This window comes from Cydia strobilella, chromosome 7 (genome assembly GCF_947568885.1).
Source record: "Cydia strobilella chromosome 7, ilCydStro3.1, whole genome shotgun sequence".
Classification (NCBI taxonomy): Eukaryota; Metazoa; Arthropoda; class Insecta; order Lepidoptera; family Tortricidae; genus Cydia; species Cydia strobilella.
In genome coordinates this window covers 14,521,166-14,541,736 of record NC_086047.1, presented here as the reverse complement: position 1 = coordinate 14,541,736, position 20,571 = coordinate 14,521,166, and the positions used below count along the sequence as shown (strand labels likewise).

The 20,571-nt window shown below is 38.9% G+C and overlaps 1 pseudogene; it reads left to right on the top strand.

Moving 5' to 3' along the window:
- Positions 1–942: 942 nt before the first annotated feature.
- On the top strand, positions 943–5,491 carry LOC134743201 (uncharacterized; annotated as a pseudogene).
- Positions 5,492–20,571: the final 15,080 nt, after the last annotated feature.

Here is a 20,571-nt window from a genome sequence, read left to right as displayed (position 1 = left end):
TTAACCGTGAGGTCGATTCTGATAAAACAATTTGATATAGTTTACATCTTGTTTTGATACAAAATCTCACGCGCACCAATCAAATGATAAAAGAGAATCGGCCTCCATTGATTAACAGTGACTGATAAATTGAAAACTAACTTTTAACGCCATCATAATACCAGCCATTACACGCGACCTCTGCTGGACAATGGTCTCCTTCAAAGATGTCCGCAATAATCGTGCAGGTTCCGAAATAGAAACGTATGTATTATTATATAAGTACTAACTTTCAAAGGTTGTTAAAAAACCTAAGATGTTAAATGTCTACATTGAAGTCTTCAACACGGTCTAGTCTAGCTAACTATACCTACCTACACCAATTATACTAGCTATATAGATTGACTAAAACTAAATTATAATAAAAGAAACACTGTTAATTACTTTATTAGATAGAGTTGTTTAATTTATAACAACATTAGAATCGTCAGAAATCTTTATCAATTAGCGAGGACCTCATTAAAAGAGAAAATTAAATAGCAATTAAGTTTGCGAAATATTTTAAATAAGAACAAAATTAGCTGCATAATATTGTAGTATTTACTGTCCTGTGAAAATACAAGGCAAATGAGAATTTTAATTGTTATTAACCTTTACTTGGCTGAAGGGATGCTTATTTAGGGTGTATGTCAATCAGAGCTAAGCGAGATAAAGTAGCTGTGTGTTTCGCATAGGTAGTTCACGAGCGGTATTTTGATTTTAATATCTTTTATGGTTTTGATATAACATGATATGATCCCTCGTACTGATTAGTGCACTCTCCTTCATGTGAAAATCGCATCATAACAATATAAAAACTTTAACAAATTGTAAAATCGGAATACCGCCCTGGCAGAAGACCACTTAAGTTTGTCGACGACTTTTTTAAACAATTTGTCTGAAGTCATAGTGTGGTGTTTTGCATGTGTGCGTCCGCACGCTCACAGGCGCGGCTACTTGTACTGTACGAATACTAGTAATAAACGAGCATCTATCAGAGCCGGTTGTTTCACTTAAGTACTTGTAAACACCTCAGTGGCGACGATCCGCGTATTACCCGCGTGTGCAATTAAAATAAACAATTATAATGGCTACTACTACCTTTATCGGAAATTTAAGTCATTTTGACCACAATACCCAAGAATGGGAAATTTTCAGTAGTCGTTTGAAGCAGTTCATCGTTTTAAACCAGATAAAAGATGACATGAAACGGGCAGTGCTACTTACACATCTGCATGACGATACATACCGGCTATTGAAGAACCTGGTTAACCCGAAAATGGTAGAAGAGGTCGGGTACGACGACTTGTTGAAGGTGCTCGACGGTCATTTTACTCCGAAGAGGTGTACCTTCGCTGATAAGACCAAATTCTACGAGGCAACGCGTGACGTGGGGGAAAGTGTCGAGAAGTGGGCGGCTAGGATCCGAGGACTCGCCGTACACTGCGAGTTTGGAAGCTCGCTGGACATGCTGCTGCGGGACAAGTTCGTGCTGGGGGCTACGTGCCGGTAAGGAGCGCGAGCGACTCTTCGAGCAGGACGCCACCACGCTCACGCTGGCGAAGGCGATGGAGCTGGCACAGCAGACGGAGTGCGCGCAGAAGGCGCGCGCAGACGTGGTGGCCGTGGCCGTGAAGCAGGAGCCGGTGTATCGAGCGGGCGCGCAGCCGTCCGCCGGCCGTCGGGACCCCGAGGCGAGGACCTGCTCGGTGTGCGGTATGAGGAGCCACGACGAGAGTAGGTGCCGATACAAGTCCTACCGGTGCCAGCTGTGTGGTGAAAAAGGACACCTCAAGAAAGTGTGTACTTCCAAAAAGCAGTCCAAGTGTCGTATGAACAATGTTGAAGCGACAGAGTTCTCGGCAGAAGATGTAGACTGCGATAATTGCAAGGAGTGTAAACTTCTAAGTTTAAGGTACGTTAATTATAAGCCAATATTACTTAATGTATCTATTAATGACCTTGAAGTGAACATGGAACTGGACTCGGGCTCCGGTGCTACTATTATTAATGACAAATTATACAAGGAAATGTTCCCTAATGTTTCATTATATAAAAGTGATTTAAAAATGTGTTTATACAATTATCATAAAATAACGCCAATAGGGTTTTTCGTTGCAAAGGTAAAATTTATGTTAAAAGAACGATTTTTAAAAAATTTACATTATAAAAAACGGCGGTCCGCCAATATTGGGCCGTGATTTTATGGCAAAGTTTAATTTGTCATTCACTGTAGATAACAAATTTGTTACAGATGTAAACATTAATCAGAGCTCGAGTGAGGTAACAAGGTTGTTAAATCAATTTAGGAGTTTATTCGAAGAAGGGTTGGGCAAATTTAATAAGTTCAAAGTCCATTTGCAATTGAAAGAGAACGTTAAACCTAAGTTTTTCAAGCCACGGTCAGTTCCGTTTGCCCTAAAAAAGCGGGTAGAGGAAGAAATCGATCGGCTGGTAGATTTAGGTATACTCGTACCGGTAAATTTTTCTGAATACGCAACACCTATCGTGCCTGTTTTGAAGGAAAATGGCAAGGTCAAAATTGCAGGAGATTTCTCGGTCACGTTAAATAAAGACATGGTTATCGATAAGTACCCGATGCCGCGTATAGAGGAGGTGTTTGCTAAAATAGGCGGTGGTGAAAGTTACACGAAATTAGACCTTAGTAACGCGTACAATCAGTTCGTTTTGTCTGATAGCTCTCAGGCGCTTACGACCATTAGCACCACGAAAGGTCTTTATAAATATACTAGGCTGGTTTATGGTCTCGCCAACGGCCCTGCTATTTTTCAACGCGCTATGGAGTCGCTGTTGGTAGGTATTGACGGAGTCAGCTGTTGGTTGGACGACGTGTGTGTAACGGGACCGACGAACGAAATCCATTTGGCGCGATTGCGAGAAGTTTTGACTAGGTTTAACGATGCAGGTTTAAAGTTACAGAAAGAAAAATGTGTTTTCTTAGGTAGTAGTGTAACTTATTTAGGCTACGTTATTAATAAGAATGGCTTACAAACGTCAAAAAAAAAGGTGGAAGCTATTCATAAAGCACCAAGGCCGACTAATGTAACGGAGGTAAAGAGTTTTTTAGGGCTCGTAAATTATTACCGTAGTTTCATACCGAACGCATCGAACATGTTAAGTCCTTTACACGAACTACTGCGCGCGGAGGCAAAGTGGGAGTGGGGGCGTTCACAAGAAGGGGCGTTTCAGGCAGTAAAAAAGGAGCTAGGCTCCGAGCGCGTACTGGCTCATTTTGACCCGGAGGCTCAGCCAGTGCTCAGTGTGGATGCGGGACCTGGGGGGTTAGGTGCCCTATTGGCACAACGCGACCCGGCAACCGGCGCCGAGCGCCCACTCGCGTTCGCATCGCGCTCGCTCAATGCTAGCGAAAGGAACTACAGTCAACTTCAGAAAGAAGCAGCGGCAATCATTTTTGGTGTTAAAAAGTTCCACCAGTATCTGTATGGAAGGCAAGATCCGTTCGTTTTAAAAACCGACCATAGGCCTTTGTTGTCTATTTTCGGCAAAAATAACGGTATCCCTGTAATGACCGCTTCCCGGCTACAGCGATATGCAATAATTTTATCAGCGTATAATTATAAGGTCCAGTACATAAGTAGTGCGAATAATCTCGTAGCAGATTATTTTTCGCGCGCGCCGTTGCCTAACATGGACAATAATGAGCATAACGAGGATAACGATGACGTGTCTTATTTAAACTTTTTAGATGAAAGTGTGACTCCCGTAACAGCTGATAAAATAAGACAGGCTACCGGAAATGACCTCACATTAAAAAAAGTTTTTAAGTATATGAGTCTAGGTTGGCCGCGAAAGATAAGCTGTGCATCTATATTACCTTATTTTAGATGCAAAGCCGACTTACAAATAGATGATGGTATTCTTTTCCGCGGTCACCGGGTGGTTATTCCGACAGTATTTCGAGATCAGCTGTTACGCGAATTGCACACCGGACATTTAGGTATTGTCAAGACGAAAAGCGTCGCGCGCGGTAAGATGTGGTGGCCTAACATTGACGGCGATATCGAGCGCTGGATCGGCTCATGCGCCGCGTGCGTGGCCGTGCGCGCCGCCCCGCCCCGCGCCGCTCCCGCTCCCTGGCCGCGTCCTCCCTCTGCCTGGTACCGGGTGCATATCGATTACATGTCTATTCATCAGAAAGTTTACTTAATTGTCATAGACGCATATAGTAAATGGTTAGAGTGTCTATTGATGGACAAAGGCACTACTACTCGAGCGCTGATATGTAAACTTAAAGAAATATTTTCCAGATATGGCGTACCGAATGTCATTGTATCCGACAATGATATAAAAATTAATTCAGCCGAATTTAATTCTTTTTGTGCAATGAACGGCATTCGTTACGTCACTTCTCCAGTTTATCACGCCCCTAGCAATGGACAGGCCGAGAATTCGGTGAAAACGTGTAAAAAGATGATTAAATGTATAGATACAACAGATAAGTCTCAAGTTGAGGATAAACTGATGGGTTTATTATTCGAGTACCGTAATACTCCCCATTGTTCTACGGGTCAAACTCCAGCGAGTTTGATGATGGGCCGTAATTTAAGATCACGGTTAGATCTTGTCATACCAGATGTTAAGGAAACTAAAGGAGATAATATTGATAAAAGTGTTATAGACAATTGTAGAAAATTTAATGTCGGTGATCAAGTATGGGTTAAATGGTTTACTGAAAGAAAAGAGATTTGGGTTCTAGGCACTATTCAGAATAAAATTGGTAACCGAATGTTTTTGATTTATGTGCATACTAAAAATACTGTATGTAGACGCCACGTAGATCAAATGCTTAGGTATACAGGTGGTGAATTTGACGTTATTAATGTAAACGAGGATGCCGGGGCTGACGAGGACTCGTGGTCACCACCGGTCGAGCCGCCGCCAGCTCCGGCTGCCCCCGCGCCCCCGGCGGCGTGCGTGCTTCCTCCGCCTTTCTCACCCCGGGCCGACAGTCCCTTACAGGCGGATGTACAGCCGCGTGACGTAGTAAGCGATGAGGCCGATGAGTACGATACAGGGCTCTCCGGGGAGGAGGGGGAAGTAGAGGAGCGTGAGGGGTCGCCCGCGCCGGCCGCGGAGGTTCCGGAGGTCGCGGAGGCAGCGGTCGCACCTGTCGCGGAGGAGGCGCCCGCGCCCGCGGTCACCGCCGACGCGCGGTTGCCGCCGCCGTCTCCGACATTTACTAGACCGAACTTAAGGCCTAGGAATAAAAAAGATTAATTATAAGAGTTAATGTTATTATGTAGTTATTGTTATGTTTCTGTTAGTTATTATATTTATTAAGTAGTATTAAATACTGATGTATTGTTATTTCTATTGGCAGGTCTTACAATTAACGGTGGAGAAATGTGGTGTTTTGCATGTGTGCGTCCGCACGCTCACAGGCGCGGCTACTTGTACTGTACGAATACTAGTAATAAACGAGCATCTATCAGAGCCGGTTGTTTCACTTAAGTACTTGTAAACACCTCACATAGCCATCAGCTATAACAGGTTGAGCCGTTCTATATATGCTTTAAATAAACTACAACCTCTGATATCAAAGAAATCACTTAAAGCCGTATATTTTTCGAACTTTCGCTCATTGATGTCATACGGTACACTGATTTGGGGAAATTCCACAGATGCCAAAAGAGCCACTAATTGTGCGATCCGTGCGATCCGTTTACTGGCTGGAGTTAAACCAATGCATCACTGTAAGGAACTTTTTAAAAATAATGGTATAATGACGCATTACTCGGTATACATGTTTCAAGTTCTGATGTTCGTGAGAAAAACGTGTCGAAGTCATGTGCAAACAAATCAGATCGACGGGAAGACTGCGAACAGTGCCGCGTCGCATGGCACTTTCATGTAAGAATCCGCAAGTAATGGGCCCAACTTATTGTGAACGTCTACCCGCTGAATTTAGATATGAAATATCTGACGAAGCATTTGAACGACGACTGAGGAAGTTTTTATTGAATAACCCTTTATATTCAGTAGACGAATATATGGAATTAATGGATTTTATTTGACATTAAATAGTTCTGAACTGTTATTATTACTGCTCTTAGTTTTTAATGACGATCATTACGAGATACCTTTTTTGTTTGACATGTATTCCGTTATTTATTTAGTTTTTAATTTTACGGTAATTTTCAATATCTTTTTTAACCTTTAATTGTTAGTTTTTAGGGTTCCGTACCTCAAAAGGAAAAAACGGAACCCTTATAGGATCACTCGTGCGTCTGTCTGTCTGTCTGTCTGTCCGTCCGTCACAGCCTATTTGCTCCGAAACTACTGGACCTATTAAGTTGAAATTTGGTATACATATGTACGTTTGTGACCCAAAGACGGACATGTAACGTAAACAAATGAATTTTAAATACGGGGGCCACTTTTGGGGGGTAAATGAGAAAATTAAAGAATTGAGTTTTTCAAACTATATCGTGTTACATATCAAATGAAAGAGCTCATTGTGAGAATCTCAAAAAGTTATTCAAGAAAAAAGGCAAAAAATGACCATTCCCCCCTTTATCTCCGAAAATACTGGGTCTAAAATTTTGAAAATAATACACAAAATAGACCTTTACCTATAGATTACAGGAAAACCTATTAGAAATGTGCAGTCAAGCGTAAGTCGGATTTAATTACTTAGTTTTTGATCCGGCCCCTACGGGTTTTTTAAAGACATTTCACTCACGTTTCACATTAAAAATACATTGTTTAAATTATGTCATGTACGGAACTCTTGGAACGGGAGTCCGACTCGCACTTGGCCGGTTTTTCATAATTAGTCTTGTTTTTGATTATCATTGTTGACATTTTATAATTATATGTTTGCAGGCCAAATAATTGACGATCATAATATAAATTCATATAGATTAGTGTATGATTAATATATATTTGTAATTTATCATTATGAAATAAATAAACTAAACTATACAAGCAAAAACAACATATTGGCAAAATTTTACCTCAAAAACCCTGTATCAATAAGCAGTCAATGAAAAATATATAAAATAAAATTATAATGTGCAGTAACTGAAAGAAACGTTATAAGAATACAAATCAAATGCAACTCTACATATATCTTTCCTCACTATAGGATGACGAAAGCTATTGTATGTAGGTACCCTAAAGTCATAAAAAAGACCAATGTAAGTAATAGAGAATGTAGGCTACGTGTCGTGTATTTCGCGGCAGCTATCATCTTGAACTATTTCTATAGAGTTGAGGCACGAGTCTACCTACGTATCGATGACAGTTACGTCCATATTTCATTTTGGTAATCCCTCGTTTTTGCTACAAAAAGAACACACATGAAATACTAATTACTTCATGTCCAGGCCTGAAATTGTTTATATACTATGTCAGTATAGCCACTTAAATTACCTGTCCGCCTCCGTTGATAAAAGCAAATGTAAATCCAAAAGTGTACTTCATAGTAGTTTCAAGTCCTGATACCCTACCTGCAATCTACATACTTATTGTCTGTGAATTCTACTTTTTGTTCTTTGGAAAATGGAAAGTACACAATACACATTCAAAGTGCTTCCAATCTCTCCCTCACAAGCAGTCAGTGTCCACGAGGAATTCGTGTCTAATTTAATATAAGCTTGCTTTATAACAAAGTATTTGCATATGCATGTGCAAGCAAAATATGAGCGCGGCCCGCGGGGAAATAAGCTAAATATCTAATGTCGTACACTAGTTCAACGTGAATTCAACCGCCTTACAATGACTGGCGCTAAACAATCTTGTTTCCTGTGTACATAATAACACCTTATCTACTGAACATTAAGTAGACCTTAGGACGATGCAGTAAGACGATAAGTTTCGACGGCACAGAAGTGTCAGTGACTTGTTCCTTATGATATATTATAAACGGGACACGACTATAGTGTACCAATATAACATTACATTCCTACTCATCATCACAAATTACACACACACACACATCACAAGGAAATGTACTCGTACTGGGAGTTATTATTGCTTATTGGAATATACCTATTTTGCATAATTTATTTATTTATTTATTTTATCCCTATTCTATACGGTGCAAACCTGATCGCCCTAACCAAAAAGGACGGAGGGGTGAGACCCATTGCCGTGGGGTCTACTTTACGACGTCTGGCATCAAAAAATGCGGTTAGACACGTTAGATCAAAATTGCAGTCCCTTTTTGAACCAATACAGCTAGGTTTCGGCACAAAAGGTGGGTGCGAGGCAGCCGTCCATGCCCTAAGGACCTACCTTTCACTCAATGATTGCGAAATTGTAGTCAAAATTGACGTTAAAAATGCTTTTAATATGGTTAGTAGGGACACTTTGCTGACAGAAGTAAAGGACAAAATTCCAGAGCTATACAATTACCTTTTCTTTTGCTATTCAAACTCATCTAAATTAATGTACAAGTCACATGAATTATCTTCTGAGGTTGGCTGTCAGCAGGGTGACCCTCTCGGGCCAGCAATTTTTAGTTTGGCTATAAATCCAATTATTAAAAATTTAAAATCAAAATTCAATGTCTGGTATTTAGATGACGGAACCCTAGGAGGCGACGTGAATACTGTGCTCTCTGATTTGTCTTTTATTAAGAGTAGTTTCGAAAATATTGGTTTAGAACTGAATTTCAGCAAATGTGAACTCTTTATTCAAAAATCTTCTTGTTCTTTGGCAGACTTACAACCCAAATTTGACGATCTGGCTCCTGATATCAAATCAGTAGACAAGTATTCTCTTTGCCTCCTGGGATCTCCTATATTCGAAGAATCTTTTCCCGGTTATATTTCTAACTCTATAACTAAATTCAAAAGTCACACGAATCGCTTACTCGAAATTAGCCCTCATTATGCTCTTGTGATTCTTAAATTTTGTCTTTTTGTCCCTAAATTTACATATGTGCTCCGCTGCTGTCTTTTTTGGAAACATCAAAATTTATTGTCGCCTTTAGATGATTTGATCAAAATTAGTTTAGAGACGATTCTAAACATTCAGCTAAGTGAGCCTTCCTGGTCTCAAGCGTCCCTCCCTATTCGGTTTGGAGGTTTAGGAATTCGCAAAATTTCCAGTGTGGCTTCCCCAGCCTTTTTGGCGTCCACTCATAGCACGTCTGGTCTCATAGGAAATATTTAAAGGGCTTTGCCCACAAACTGTGAGATTGCGGGCTTTGAGGACGCCAAAAATGCTTTTAAAATTGCTTGCCCGGGAAAACAATTTCCAGACAACCCAAATTCACAAAGGAGTTGGGATAATCTTTACTGTGATTTAACTTACAATATTCTCCTAAACAACTGTACAGGTCCAGACCGCGCGAGGCTTTTGGCGGTCGGAGCCCGGGAAGCGGGTTACTGGCTACATGCCCATCCTTCGCCTAATACTGGTATTTTCTTGGATCCGGCCTCCCTTAGACTGGCGACTGGTTTGCGACTCGGGGTTTCGGTGTGTACGCCACACATATGCTCTTGTGGCACGGACGTGGACTGACTGGGACACCATGAATTATCTTGTCAAAAAAGTGCCGGCCGTTTTTCAAGACATGCGTCGCTTAATGACTTAATATATATATATAGGTATATATAATAATCTTGCCACCATCAATGTACCCGCTCTTCTTGAGCCGACTGGCATTATCAGAGATGATGGCAAGAGGCCCGATGGGATGTCCTTGGTTCCTTGGAGCTTGGGACGGATGTTGGTGTGGGATGCTACCTGCGTAGACACACTGGCACCGTCCCACCTCCAACGGACTAATGTAAAAGCGGGCGGAGCGGCGGAAAGCGCCGAAATTTTAAAACGTAATAAATATAAGAGCCTCGGTAGAGAGTATCATTTCGTTCCATTTGGAGTTGAAACTCTAGGTCCATGGGGTCCCAGCGCGCATAAGTTGTTTGCAGAAATCGCGAAGCGTCTGGTTGACGTAACTGGTGACCGAAGAGCTGGCGGCTTTCTCGCACAACGTATCAGCATTGCGATACAGCGGGGAAATGCCGCTAGCATCCTTGGTACAATGCCCCAAGGGCCTATTTTAGATTTAAGCTAGTAATTAATTTCGTTTACGTAGTACCACTGTATATATCTTGTATGTAAATAAATTTGTGAATTTAGGAGGTAATAAATGAGAAGTTTTGCATTATAAAATCAATGAAATCAGTGGTGAATTTTGTAGTCCTGTTCGGCCAACAAGAAGGTCTGACCGTAAATACAATGGTTGTTTTACACATTTTCCATTATTTTATAAGTAGATATAATTATAATACCTAAGTATTTTTGATCAAAATTTTAACATGAACTTGAACTTTTAATAAGTACATACTATTTTTTTTTTACTAGAAAAAAATTATTCGTTAGCACACACAAATAGAAAATCGACGAATTCGTATTGAGCGCCGAGATAGGTGTATTTGGCTACCTTTTGACGCTCCCGAGTGTCCGCCGCCACGCCAGCATGCCTGCTGGTCGATGGGACGTAGGACGCCGCTAGCGTGTCAGCGCAAGTGGCGTCCCATACCAACGCACGACCCATTTTCCAGGGAAGTAGTACACATAACTATAATTAGTATTTAATTTGTAAATAGTAGGTAGTGATATCGTTTAATTATTTTCAAATACAGTACAAAGCCTGCACCAACAAACGTCTCTTTTTGGCCCAGTGGTTGGCTGGTAGAGAATGCCTTAAGGCATTAAGTCCACCATTTGTACTTATTTTATGTGCAATAAAGTATAAATAAATAAATAAAATAACTATTAAATTAATATTGTCTTCGGTTACCGCGATAGTTACTCATGAAATAAAACTATGAAAACGGATTATATCGCGTATATTGAATTTATAATACATCCCGACGACATTGAATTTATAACTATTAAATTGTAAAGTTACGTTCATATACTGAACCATACCTACATTAAATAGCTCTAGATGACAATTTAGGTTATTTATAACGTAACGTACCTAATAATCATAAAGCGTAATTAACTCCCACTGTATCATTTCAGAGATATTACCTCGATGACCTAGTTCAGCTCAATTAGACACTACTTATAGAAATCATTTTATCAAAATTAGACTTAGATCGATTTAATTTTAGGAGGTTAATTCCAACTTTGACAATCTCATCTTTTTATTATTGATATTTGTGTTTATAGTGCTTGGGCTTATACTGGACTATTCCGATTCATGATCCGAAATAACAAAATGTGATAAAGATGGTCTACGTTTTCCCAATGAATCAACAAGCCCATCAGAATCAGATGCGAGCTAGATAAACAGATATCAATAACATAATTTAGTTATAAGAAAATATTTAAAACATTGAGTGGATACTTTTAACATCATAAAGCCAAATCATTTATTGGCATTGTCAGATTACGATGAGGTTCATATCACCTCCGTGCACAAACATGTTCCTTTTCCGCATGCAAATCTACAATCCTTACAAAAATGTGCCCAGAAAATATCCTGTCACCCGTCTACTGGTACAAATCCGACCCATAACGATATACATATTTTATCCTTTCATATTTCTACACCTTTATTTATCCTGAACCTTATTCAAACTCATGATTAGGGAGTTCCGTGAAACTTGCGCTCGGATGCGTAGGAAAAGTGTTGTTTTCATCACTTGGCGCTTCACCTCAAATAATCCAGAATGTATTTAGCATAGGATTTTTAGCAAATATCAGTATAATATTATATATGTATTATTTTATTTCAAGGTTAATATTATTTTAAATGAAAGCGATAGACATATGATCTCCCAGCGAGAAAAATAGGTATACGTTGTTGGGGCTTTCTTATATAACGTATGCGGAGTGAAATCTGGACAAAATTCAATGACGTATTAAATAAAAACGTTAAATGCAAGATAAAGTCAGAAGTCATCGGTGTCGAAAACAAACATGTTGGCATTTTTTTTTAGGTAAACTTTTTTAGGAAACTTCGTATGGTCGACATATTTCACATTCTCGTCCGTTGTACCATTGATGTTCTCAAAATAATAGTTACCTTGCCATAAATTTCCATTTTAAGTGACATATGATTAGTCCCCCAAAAATTCCATTACGTAAAAACACACACACACACACACACACACACACACACACACACACACACACACATTTTACACATTTTGGTCGGTATGACGTACCCACATTTTCAGTTATTTATTTTTATTTTTGGGATACGGTGACCTTAACTTTTCTTGGATGTTTGCCGATGCCCATATCTTCAAGATTTAATAGTTTTACTGCCACATTTGAATAATATCATGACTTCTCTGTAAGATTTTGTGACTCAATGGGCCGTCATTTTCTTCAATCGATCTCTCCCAGGAAACTGGCTAATGCTGGAAGGTTTACCTGAACCAGACTTAATAGCCGTAGTTTTTTTAAAGAATCAGGATGTAAAAATATTATATACATATCGTTACCTCTAACTCGCTTCCACAAAATGTTCCACTATCTTCGCTTTCGGCCATAGGGAAATAGTACTAGAGAAATTACATACAGTTTCGCGATGGTGTTCTTCTAGAAACTTACCGGATTAATTGACAAATATGTATATAGACTTTAAACTGGCAGTTTGATATAATTTCAGTTTAATTTTTTGTTTACTTTTTACATGTTCAAAACTTTGTCCAGATTTCACTCCGCATACGTTAAGTTCCGATTTCCTTAGGATGTTTTCATTCAACGAGATTTTAATTAGTTTGGAGAGCTCTTGGACCTCAAATCATTATTACTTATATTCAATTGCGGTGACCTTCGACATCCCCAAACCAAAAGTTTTAACCATAAATGCCTGTTACATTGTGTAGCAGTTAATTTATTTCTCAGTTTCTGTAAATGTAGTCTTATCCGACGGATATCTTTTCATGAGTTCTACGAAACCCGTAAGATTCCGTCTGATATATTTTCGTGTTCATTGACATACCAAGCCTATACTGGTTTGTCTGAATCGAACGCTCGCTTATAGACAACGCACTAGTAATAACAGAGCAGGTAGCGTCCCGGGGATTCAGCTCACACTTGACCGACTAGGGATAGTGTGCTGTCATCGGCACGCATCGCTCATGTGCTTGACGGCTTGACCGTCAGCACCCTTTGTACGATCCTCGTCCCGAAAAAATAATGTTTAAACATAGCTTAGGACTTAGGACCAATACCAATATATTTTACTGTTATATTTTGTGGATATCACGCCATATTAACCTTTGTGATGTTTTGGTATTTAGAGTGGTTATCTATATAATATATGGAATGAGAAAGTCGACACCATATTTCATTTAAACCTAGCCGTTTTAGGGGTAAAAATCACAAGCATAAATTTTAGGTCTGTGGTAAAAATAGAGAAAGGAAGGGAATTTTTAGTAAGAGAGATGTAAATATAGACATGTAATTTTGTATCCTTATGCGCGAATAAAAGCTAGAATTAGTAGTTTAATATGTACTTAAATTTACAAGATTCAGAATATCTGCCAAGTTAAACCAGTTTGACAGCACTAGCTTCCCTCGAATGCGGCTGACCCGGGTTAAGGTTACTTACCTACTTAATATGGGTCTTGTTGCCTGAAATAAAGTTTTATTTATTTTATAATTATCAGTTCCTATCTTATGGCTACTCTACACCATCGGCAATGATAGTCCATTACAGAATTGGCGACGATTCAATCGTGTGGGCACGCGCACAATCATGGCCGCCACTTCCTTTGAAGTTTGCCTAAAAACCGACAGAATGGCGATGACGCTCATGGGCCACTGTCAGCCCTCCACACGATCAAGATCACCTGCAATTTCCCATCATGGCCAAAGGTGTAGAGGAGCCGTTATAGTATCAGAACTTTGAAACTGACAGTTTATCATTTTAGTCATTTATACACTCATCGACAAATTTAGTGCTGGACGCCAAAAAAAAGTTTAATTACTAATTTTGAAATTACTTCGGTGCTGTAATCCAGTAACTAAACCCCTTTTTAGATTTCCGTACCTAAAGGGTAAAAACCGGACCCTATTACTAAGACTCCGCTGTCCTTCCGTCCGTCTCTCACCAGGCTGTATCTCATGAACCGTGATAGCTAGACAGTTGAAATTTTCACAGATGATGTATTTCTGTTGCCGCTATAACAACAAATAATAAAAACAGAATATAAGTATTTCAGTGGGCCTCCCATACGACAAACGTGATTTTTTTTGCTGTTTTCTGCGTAATGGTACGGAACCCTTCGTGCGCGAGTCCGACTCGCACTTGGCCGGTTTTTTTTCGTTCCTCTAAATTTGTCCATGAGTATATCTATTTAACTTTTTTCTTTAATAAAGATTTTTTTTGTAATTATTAGTAGATTGTATGACGATGTGGTATAATGACTCACCTCTATTGGCGAGGTTTCTAAAATGGCCTCGGTCGACCTTCCGAAATCTAAAGTGTTATCCCGCGTTCATAAACTTACTATAACAAAGGCGCAAAGTAGCGTATTGTCATTGTCGGGTCTGGTGAAGAAAATGCTAACTTTACGTCAGAGTTTACGACGCTGGAAATCTCTTATATCATAACATGTTAGTGATAAACCGAGGGTGCGTTTTTATAATAGTACCTAGTACTTAGTCGTAGATACAAGACTGGACAGGACAACTTTTTGATATAGAAACCGGCCAAGTGCGAGTCGGACTCGCGCACGAAGGGTTCCGTACCATTACGCAAAAAAACGGCCAAAAAAAATACGTTTGTTGTATGCTGGGAGCCCAACTCAAATATTTATTTTATTCTGTTTTTAGTATTTGTTGTTATAGCGGCAACAGAAATACATCGTCTGCGAAAATTCCAATTATCTAGTTATCACGGTTCATGAGATACAGCCTGGTGACAGAAGGACAGACAGACAGATAGACAGCGGAGTCTTAGTAATAGGGTCCCGGTTTTACCCTTTGGGTACAGAACCCTAATTAAGGGATATTAAGGTACCTACCAATATTAGAAGACAAAACCGTGGAATATGAGGTAATTGACCGAAGCGTAGCGAAGGTACGGTTTCACTCGGGCATTTTGCTTTTGTATACAGGTCGCAATTCTCAACCGATTCTCGTGAAATTTTGTGACCAAATTCTATGATTAAATTGATTTTTTTTGTCAATCCGGTTTTTGGAAATTTTTCAAAATGGCGGAGTTGTGATAGCTAGCGCCTAAACAAATAGTCGTATCGATGTCACAACAGTATTTTCTTTTTGAGATATGTCTACAGATTAAATGTCGAAAAATGCAGAAACTTTGTATTGCTGGTTTTGGCGGTATTTAGATATTTAGTTTTTACTCGAGAATGATTAGCTGAATTTCGTCAGCTTAGGTAAACACTAACATAGTGTGTTTTGCAAACATTCGCTTCGCTTCGCTTTTTTTTCGGTGGTCCCTGGTTCGATCCCCAGTAATTGTATGCTGCTACATAACTTTTTGTATTTTTTTACACTTAAAATTCGTATTGTTTTTTTTTATTTGTTTTTTATTTTTCTATTTTGAAATTGATTGATCAAGCGCGGCTTAAGCGTATTCGTTTCATTTTTAAACGGTTTTATTTAACTAGCCCTAAAAATATGTTTTATTTTTGTTATTTTAATTTTCTAAAGTGTTTAGTTAGCTTTAAGTGGTTCTCCTTATTCCGAATTTCATACAGTTTGATTTACAGTTTTTCTTTTAAAATACGTAGATTTCTTGCACCATAAACTTTGAAGTTTAAGTAGTATAGATTCGTATGTCTGAGCGGGTTTATGGAGCCAATTATTCAATAATATTATTGAAAACTTCAATAAAAAATTGAAAAAAATTTTACTCAACGCCTGTTTGTGTGAGTGACCTTTACACTATCCATGTCAAACAAGATGATGAAGATGTTTAATAATAACTAACAAAGATGTCACTTTAACACAGGTGACCTAACTAAGTAGTGCCTAATTTGATTGATAGGTGGTGACATCGTGAGGTCAAAACGGGTCGATTTTTAGGGTTCCGTACTCAAAGGGTAAAAACGGGACCGTATTACTAAGACTCCTCTGTCCGTCTGACCGTATGTCTGTCACCAGGCTGTATCTAATGAACCGTGATAGCTATACAGTTGAAATTTTCACAAATGATGTATTTCTGTTGCCGCTATTACAACAAATACTAAAATGTACGGAACCCTTGGTTGGCGAGTCCAACCCGCACTTGTGCGGTTTTTAGAGTTTCGAGCGTTTGTGGCTCCCTTCAACATATCTTTACTACTAAGCATTTCAATACTTTAAGAAATTCAAAAATCAGCCAGGTATACAGGTTGGTTTGGGTCAGTGAGGGCAGCTACCAGATCCCGTGCTGCTACGCGATATTGGTCTTAGAAAACCTTCCCTCAATTTCAAATTTATGAAGATTGGGGCTTACAGATTTTGGAAAATACATAGGTACCTACAGGATGCGAGAAAAAGGTTATTTTTGACAAACTTTTTTTGACGTGAAACGTAAGGTGCACGTCTTTAAAAATCCGTAAAGGGGCTCGGATCGAAAACCGATATTAACGAAAAAGTGTTATGGCGCGGTGGCGGTATATATGAATGGTTTCGATATTAGTGTATCAACGAAAGTAGCCATTACGTGCTGCTGACATAGATGGCGCTGATTCTGCGCTAGAAACGACGCATTCGGAGCTAAAATGACCCCTACATGCAGTGTTTATTTAATAATTACTCATAAGTCCATTAACCGATTTCGATACAATTATTCCTATATTTAGAATAGAATAGAAATAATTTATTCGTTAGCACACACAAATAGAAAGTTATACAGAACAGAGAAACATAAATAAAAGAAAAAGTGCCACGAAATGGTCTCACCTCAGCATGAATCCGAGATACAGCTTGCGTAGCAATAAATATGAATATAGGCTAAGTACAATCTCGCACAAACTCGCCAAAACGGAAAGATCAGTATACTACCTAGGACCTTCCGTGTATAATCGGTTGCCAAGCACAGTACGAAATGCAGCATCCGCCCAAAGCTTTAAAAGTAGACTGAAGACGTGGCTCGAGGAGAATAATTTTTATAATTATCAAGATTTTTTCAATCTGCCTCTTGCAGTATAAATAATATAATTTTTTGTAATTAAATATATATAATGTATTGTAATAAATTAATTAATTAATACTTAAAAATAAGTACTCAAATATACCAAATGTGAAATAATCTAATAATCTAATTATGTATTGACCTATAACTGTGTGTTATGAATAATAAATTTCATTTCATTTCATTTCATGTTGCTGGCGACTTCCAGCGCTGATCTTCCGGTGAGACCATCCGGTGAAACAATCACGACAGGTAACAAGAAAAACAACAAAATTAATATATAATATAACATACAAAAGACAGAGACAAGTTAAAAATACTTATTACAATAGACACTATTATTACGTACAGCTGTTATATCCGGCCGAACTCAGCTTGGCCGTACATTATGCCTAAGATTATAACTAGCGCCATGCGGCAGATACGCAAACTAAACTAAAATGACAGCCAAGACAGGTCGATTTTATCAGAACATCTAAATTTGACTGCTTAAGTGCTTACAGACAGTCGCAAGAGGGCGAGAACAAAGTTTTTTAAAGTAATGTGCCATGGCAATGCAGAGGGAACGTAATCTACGTGGTAAGTAAAAGCAAAAAAACTACAGGCAGCTCGTATCGTGTAAGCAGGTTTCTTGGCTAAGTTGGTGGTTAAGCATGTACTGTTTAAGCTTCGTTTTAAAACTATAAATACTTTGCAGGTTCCTCATTGGCGGCGGCACGTTATTCCAACATTTTGTGGCGTATTTTGCAGTCTTTACACACTTTTGATGAAGTGTGACTGTCTCTACTGTTAAGTGTAAATATATTTCGATTTAGACGTCATATTTTTGATGCATGCGTAAATATCAACACGTCTTAGAAAATGTTTGAGTTTTGGAAACGATAGTGATAATTCACAAATTGTGCACAATCACTTTTTGTGGTTAGTCGGCAGGACAGCCCTAGACCCATCCATCTTGAGCTATGCTCGCGAGGTCTACAGCTCACAGAGCCACTAGTATAGGATAGATTGTATTGTTGCTATTACATTAACTATTACATGTGCGGTGCGTGGGTAATTTACCAACTTGAATCTACAGAATATTTTTTGTACAGGTTAAAAGGTCTTTTACTTTCAGAAACAGAACCACCAAACATAAAAGCTATTCCAAGCTAGAACGCCGTCATAGCCATTTCAGTGGCCACGCCACGGGGCTGACGAGGCGCGGGCCAGCAATGCATCAATGAACATTAATTTTTACATTCAGTAATTTAACAAATGGCCCGGTACCCAATTCAAGCCCTCCCTCGTGCTCTAAATTGACTTTTTTCTAATCGTTTTCATTCCGCTTTTTACACTTTACGTTCCAGCAGTATAAATTGTCATTGTTTGGATATTTTATACTTATTGGACAGTTTTAGTGAATAATAAAACCTTTCTAACCTTTGAAATTACTGTTATAACTCGGCTTTGTTATATTGAAGTTCAGATATCTATTCGTTAAACAAACTAACAAAGTAAAAGAAATTAAATCTGTGACTTTAGAGAATTGATTAATTAAAAATTTAAATATAAACAAGCTTATAACCCTGCCCACTATTGTACTTACCTATGTAAATCATGATTTTTAATAAATATGTTTTATTTATTATTTATATTTACAATCTTTATTTATCTTTCATCTTAGGCTAGGTTTTTATAATATGGATATAAAAGTAAAATACAAAATTTATACAAAATACATATACACATATTATAAAAACCCTAACCTAGAGTGCCGCCAGCAGCGGGACAAGGCCCAAGCTGTCGGTGGTCAGAGCCGCAGAGAGAGGAAACGGCGGACTATCCGTGCCTTGTCCAAGATCACCGCCTTCTACATCTGACCCCTGATCCTGATGTTAGTCGAGACTCTTCGCTATTAGACCGTTTGCTGAAAAAACTATTGGGACAATGATCGTCGATCAACATCCGTCATGGCGGTTATCTCGTGAGTCAAGTATGTACTTACTGGACTTGTCCTTCTCGGGTTTCACGAGATTCTCATCATGGGGAATGGTGATGTCAACGAGCACGGTCCGGCGTTGCGATCGGTCTATTATCACAATGTTATGTCAGGCTTATTGGCTACAATAGTTCTGTCAGTAATGATATATCAATCCAAATAGAGCGTGGCACGACCATTCTCGAGTACTGGAGCAGGTAAGTACTTGTAGTACGGTACTTCGCGGTCCACAAAGCCGTATAGAAGAGCAAGTTCATCATCATCATCATCATGTCAGCCGATAGACGTCCACTGCTGGACATAGGCCTCCCCCAGGGCTCGCCACTCCGACCGATCCTGTGCCGCTCGCATCCACCGAATTCCCGCGACCTTCACCAGGTCGTCGCTCCACCTCGTTGGAGGCCTACCGGCAGTTCGTCTAAGAGCAAGTTGCTGGAGAATAATCCTGGCTACGAGATTATGTCTGTGCATTACTCGCCGTTAGCAACATGAGAAAAAGCGATGATATGCTTGAGTGACTCTCCGCGACGGCGGCATGCCCGACAAATGTCGACCGTACCGTTCTTCAGGATATATTTCCAATAGTTGTTCGTCATCATTACAGCCAACCTCACGATGTCACCACCTATCAATCAAATTAGGCACTACTTAGTTAGGTCACCTGTGTTAAAGTGACATCTTTGTTAGTTATTATTAAACAACTTTATCATCTTGTTTGACATGGATAGTGTAAAGGTCACTCACACAAACAGGCGTTGAGTAAATTTTTTTTAAATTTTTTATTGAAGTTTTCAATAATATTATTGAATAATTCGCTCCATAAACCCGCTCAGACATACGAACCTATACTACTTAAACTTCAAAGTTGCAAGTTGCAAATGGTGCAAGAAATCTACGTATTTTAAAAGAAAAACTGTAAATTAAACTGTATGAAATTCGGAATAAGGAGAACCACTTAAAGCTAACTAAATGTATGGCTCCGCCGTTCAGAACACTTTTGAAATTTAAAATAACAATAATAAAACATATTTTTTAGGACTAGTTAAATAAAACCGTTTAAAAATGAAACGAATACGCTTAGCCCGCGCTTGATCAATCAATTTCAAAATAGAAAAATAAAAAACAAATTAAAAAAAACAATACGAATTTTAAGTGTAAAAAATACAAAAAGTTATGTAGCAGCATACAATTACTGGGGATCGAACCAGGGACCACCGAAAAAAAAGCGAAGCGAAGCGAATGTTTGCAAAACAAACTATGATAGTGTTTACCTAAGCTGACGAAATTCAGCTAATCATTCTCGAGTAAAAACTAAATATCTAAATACCGCCAAAACCACCAATACAAAGTTTCTGCATTTTTCGACATTTAATCTGTAAACATATCTCAAAAAAAATACTGTTATGACATCGATACGACTATTTGTTTAGGCGCTAGCTATCATAACTCCGCCATTTTGAAA